At 49.1% G+C, this 5,553-nt stretch overlaps 1 protein-coding gene across 2 annotated transcripts in view; it reads left to right on the top strand.

Moving 5' to 3' along the window:
- The window catches only part of LOC103763054 (ubiquitin carboxyl-terminal hydrolase 12), a 37,972-nt gene that overhangs the window by 4,217 nt on the left and 28,202 nt on the right, over window positions 1-5,553 (top strand). The gene's annotated exons all lie outside the window — the stretch shown is intronic.

Raw genomic sequence — 5,553 nt, 5'->3', positions numbered from 1 at the left:
CCACGGCCTGTTTGATGTGCTGCCTGTCCCTTGGCTCTCTGCTACCACGAGATTCTTGTGTTTTCCAGCCGTCACGATGCGGTCACCCCGTGCTCTGCTCTAATCCCACCCTGAATAACGCGGTTCTGCCTGTCCGGTTCCTTTGCGTTTTCAATGGGCTCCAACCCTGCTCTGTTGTTCTCCCTGTCCTATTGTGTCCTCCTTTGGGCCCCTTTGGAGCACTGATGGGACACTCCTCTTCAGGAAAACAAACACATTTCCCCCCCACACCCCCCGAGTTTTTAGGCAGCTGGGGGTTATTCCCAAATCCCAGCTGACATGTGTGTCCTCTAAGATACATTTGATCTGCTGGTTTATACGTGTTGTTGGTCCTAATGGCCCTCTGGAACCTTGGATCAGCATTGGGTTGGGACACTGCAGCCTCTCCAAACATGGAAAAGGAACTTTAGGACTGGTGACAGCCTTGAGAAGCTGAGGAAGGGTGAGCCAGACAGAGGGAGTGAAGAAAGAATGACTTCTACAGGAAAAGTGAGCATAGTTTTAGGACAGCTGGGGCTGTGAGGGCTGTGGGGATGAGAGCCTGTAACTCTACAGCAGCTACAATCAGCTCTCAGCTCCCAGGGATAACGGGCAGGGAAGAAAAAGGGAAGAACACTGGGGAGGGAATGACCCAGATAAAGCAAAACTGCAGATATAAACCAGATGGAAATTAAAGAACAGAAATGTAGTTGGAGCATTTAATCTTTGAAAGACTTCTCTGAAGGGGACTGAAGAAGCAGGAGAGGCAGAGCTGCAGAGATTGCTGAGCCATGGACTGTCCGGCTGTGTGGGACATGTGGATATGAACAGAGATAATCCACCCACAGCCCCTGGAGAGCTGAAGGTGCAGGTTTTCCCCGTGCTCTGCACACTCCTGGCAGGCAGGAGTAGTCTGGGCTCGCTGTGGAGAGGCTGGAGACACCAAACAGCCTCTCTGTGCCCAGCGGCTTCCACACCACTGCCCTCATCTCCAGCACGCACCTGAGCCCTCCCCAGCAGGGTCTGGAGGGCAAGGGGGGGGGTGTGAGATACAACAAAAGGATGGGAAATCATCCCAAAGCTCTGGGGACTGCCATGACCTCAGTTTCCACACCAACACCAAGAGGATGTGAACTGCCCTTAGAAAACTCCAGCTCCAGGGCAAAGCAGTCCAGTGAAATCAGCACAGGAATCTGAAGATTTATGAACATGTCACTTCTCTAAGGTTCTGTTTCCCCTCTAAAAACCACTTGTGCAGCACTATTTGTGCAAGCACAGGGGGTTGTTGCTGTGACCATCATGACAGTCAGCTGAGGAAGAGGTGGAAAAAAAGTCTGGAGGCCCACACAGCTCATGGTCCTGGGAGGGAGCCTCCAGATCACGTGCCTTTGGGGACATGGCTCCTGTGGGAATGGTTTTCAACTCTTTCAGTGTAAATTTGCTTCCGGAGACTTAAAACACTAAAGCACTAAAAAAACCAAAAATCTTTTCCAGGAAATTTCTTTCCCAGGCTGCTTTAGTGTCACATAAGTTTTGTAAGAACAGGCAAAATGAGAGGAGAAACAGGAAAAAAGCTCAAAATCTTGTGGTCAATTAATATGGCCCTTTGAAATGTGTTCTCGAGCTGGACATGTGATAAATTTGAGATTAGCGGCAGTGGGTCACTGTCTGCCTCGCCAAGGGAAGGATGTAGGAACCTTTGTTACAATTTGCTATTAAAAGCATATGTTAGTGAGTAATATGAAAGGATTCATCACAACAGTCCTCCTACAAAGCCGAGCAGCAATATATCTGTCAGCTTCTAGGTGGCCACAAGAGTTTCAGCTTGGGAAGAAAAGCCAGAAAAGAATATTCCATATGTGCAAAGACATTCCTAGAAGAAAACACCTCTGCTGGTTGCTCCAAGATTAACTGAAACAATTCAGGTCCTCCTGGACTGTCGTACCAGTGCTGAGAAGCTCCAGAAAGACCCCTCTGAAGAGAGTCAGTCGCAGTCACACAGAGTTGGAGGGTGAGCTTCAGTGTAGATAAATGTAAGGCGGAAAAAGGATGTAAACTGTGCTTAAATGAAGCTGAACTGGGATGTGGGATGTGAAAACGAGGAGTCACGACCACGGGAGTAGAGCAGCTGCTGCGTGAGGAGGCTGGGAAAGCTGTTTGCCATGTGCTGGAGGGATGGATGCTGTGCTGACAAGGGAGAGGAGATGTGTGGGGGCAGCAGTGAGAGCAGTGGTGCAGGAAATGTTGAACTGCTGCTCTTGGCGGCTGGGAGGGCTTGTGGTTGCTTAAAACAAATGTGAAAGCAGTTGTAGGCTGCCTGCTGGAAGCAGACCAGTTGATTTCCAGTTCCTTTGCAATGGGGTTTAATCTGAATTTCTTGTGCACCAGCCCAGGCTTCTTATGTTTCTCCCCAAAGCTTGTTCCACTGGGTGCAGAAATCTCTGTCCAGAGAGAAGGGCTTTGAGTAAACATAAAAAAGCAGCATATTCTCCAAAAGTTTTAAATCTATTCTCAAGCTCCTCATAACTTTTAGCCTCTAATTGTGAAAGAATTCAAGCAGAATATAGAATCAAACCCGGAGGTTTTCAGACCTGATCCTTATCTGATTTTCTTGATTGTCAAGAGTCTTTTCTGAGTGAAACCACGCAGAAGGATTCACACTCTTTGAGATTGTGTAACCGTTGGCATATAAAATAACAATTGTTTTTAAAGGAGATTTTAATTCCTTGTGCACAATGGACTTATATTTAGCTAAGAAACCCATGTTTTAAATTCAAATTCTCTTGGAAAAACAATAACTTAAATTAGGGGGAGAATGTTTGCAAAACTGAGAGTGACTTTGGAAACATTTGGAGATTTCACAAACCACTCCTTCAGCTGCTCATGCAAAGATTTGTGCCTTTGCATGTTGTACAGAAATTATGTTACTTTCACACCAAATTTTTAACAGATTTATTTATTGGTCTGTGTTGCTTTTGGCTCTGCTTTTATAAGATTTTCTATTTATATTGTTTTTGGCCCTCCTACACATCTCCAGAGATGAAGCTTTCCAAAAATAAAAATATTTGCCATTACCACAGTGCTTGTCACAGGGGGGTGGCAGGTTTCTGTTAAAACTGGTTGTAATTCTTCCTCGTGCATTGTACAAAAGGAGTAAGAGATGAGCGGAGTCACAGCAACCTTGCAAAGATCCCAGAACACTGGGAAAAGGCTTTCCCTCCTGCCTAGCACTGCCAAAAATGAACTTTCCTCCAAAAATCCATTTGTAACGGTTGCATTCGCCTCTAACTCATCTTTTGTACAGTATATTGATGTTAGTGGGGCTTGGATGGGGAAACTGGGCTCATTTGGGGGCAGAAATGGTAAATGTGGTCCTGGGGAAAGGCCACTTGCTTTGGCAGATCCTGAGATAAAACTCGTGTTCACGTCCCCTGCTCCTGAATTTATTCCAGCCCCCAGCCCACTGATCCCTGCAGCTCTGCCTGACCCTCTTGGTTGCAAACTGGGGGCCCAAACCAGACTTAACAAAAATTTTATTTTAACCACCTTTTTGCTCCCAGTGACTAAATACCCTCAAAGCTGGGAAAGGTAAAAGAGGAGGAGATAAGAAAGGAACAGAAAGGGATGGGATGCGCTCGAGGAATCAGACTTGATGTGCTTTTAGCCCCATAATTATAACCAGCACCATGTTGTTCTGATCCTGAGGCCAAGGGGACAGGAAATGTCCTCAGATTCTGCTGCTCCAGCTGTGATAAATCATATTTGATTCTATTTTGGGATATGAGAGAGATGATCATTTAAATATACAGTTCAGTGTGGTTAAACATTGCACAGATCCCACTGTTCCTGCTTTTCCTGTCCCTAATTTTGGTGCCTTGCTGTTGATGGCAACCCTGTAAGGAGCACATGTCCTGTTTCACTTTTGGGATCCTTTGTGAGGAGTGGGTTTTTTTAGGTCACTAAACACCCTCCCTGGGGAGCCTGGAGGGGATGACGTGGAGAGCACAGTGTGCAGAGGAGAACATCGCTGCAGGCAGAGACTCAAATGGAATGGAAACATCTTGGCCTCAGAAACAACTTTGTGCTTTGGAAACTGAACCATCCTCCCTTCCCCACAGATATTCCCACAAGGTCAGGTCTGGGGTGTGGAAACGGTCCTGGCACTGCTGGGAGTGTGGGCAGGGAGCTCCAGTCACATTTGGACAGCCCTCAGTTCATGGTTTGAGGAGGAATATGGAATAGGAGCCAGGTCCTTCCAGGTTGGACACAGTCTGGAGATGTGCACCAGCCAGATGACAAATATTCCTCCCCATCCCTGGCTTCACGAGGGATGAGCCTCTGAGGAGCATTTGCTCTCAGTTTGTGCTGAGGGAAGAGCTGTGTGGTGGCTCAGGAGCATTTTCCACTCCTTTTCCCCTGGGGTTACAATGGACGCTGTTGTCATTCCCAGCTCTGTGCTCTGAAAGCCTTTTTGTGACTGTGTTGGAGCAGGACGCGTGGTGTGGGACAGCACAGCGTCACTGGGGCAACACCACTGTCCCACCCTCACAAAATCCCATTTCTGGGCGCTCACAGCCCCTGGGACGAGTCTCAGGAATGGCAGTTTCCTCGTGCTCCAGGCTGGCCGTGGTTCCCCCCGACTGTGGGGTTGGTGACATTCCCCAGCTCCCCATTTTCATCTGCCACGGGGATGGTGCTCCCCCAGTTCCACCAGTGACACATGCACTGTCCATCCCACTGGGACCCCCAGCCTCCACCCTGGGCCAAAGGAATGTCCCACTGGAGCCTCCAGTCTCCTGCTTGAGCCCAGGGAATCAGGGAATCATAGAATACCTTGAGTTGGAAGGGACCCACAAAGACTGTGGAATCACAGGATCATAGAATGTTAAGGGTTGGAAGGGTCCTTAAATCTCATCTTGTTCCATCCCCTGGGCAGGGACACCTTCCACTAGCCCAGGTTGCTCCAAGTGCATCCAACCTGGCCTTTGACGTTTCCAGGGATGGGGCAGCCACAGCTTCTCTGGGCAACCTGTGCCAGGGCCTCAGCACCCTCACAGCCAGGAATTCCTTTCTAATATCTAAACTAAAGTTCCCTTCTTTCAGCCTGAATCTGTTCCCCCTTTTCCTGTCACAGTTATTGATGAACAGTTCCTCTCCAGCTTCCCTGAAGCCCCTTCAGATCCTGGAAGGGGCTCTGAGGTCTCCACACAAGGATCATTCAGTCCAGCTCCTGGCTGTGCACAGACACCCCAACAATCCCACCCTGTCCCTGAGAGCGTTGTCCAGACGCTCCTGGAGCTCTGGCAGCCTTGGGGCTGTGCCCACTGCCCTGGGGAGCCTGGGCAGTGCCCACTGGGAGCAGGTCTCACCCCACACCATCCCTGCAGTGCCTCGTGGGGAACTCGCACCGGCACAGCCCCCTCCAGAGCCCTGGAGCCCGGTGGTCCTGCAGTGATAGTGCAGGGCCTGGATTTGAAGCCGTGTGAGGACACTGAGGATACTTGGTGTGTTCAGCTGGAGGAAACTGAGGGGAGA

This window comes from Manacus vitellinus, unplaced genomic scaffold, assembly GCF_001715985.3.
Source record: "Manacus vitellinus isolate BGI_N305 unplaced genomic scaffold, ASM171598v3 scaffold_62_pilon, whole genome shotgun sequence".
Classification (NCBI taxonomy): Eukaryota; Metazoa; Chordata; class Aves; order Passeriformes; family Pipridae; genus Manacus; species Manacus vitellinus.
This window is presented reverse-complemented; position numbering and strand designations above follow the sequence as displayed.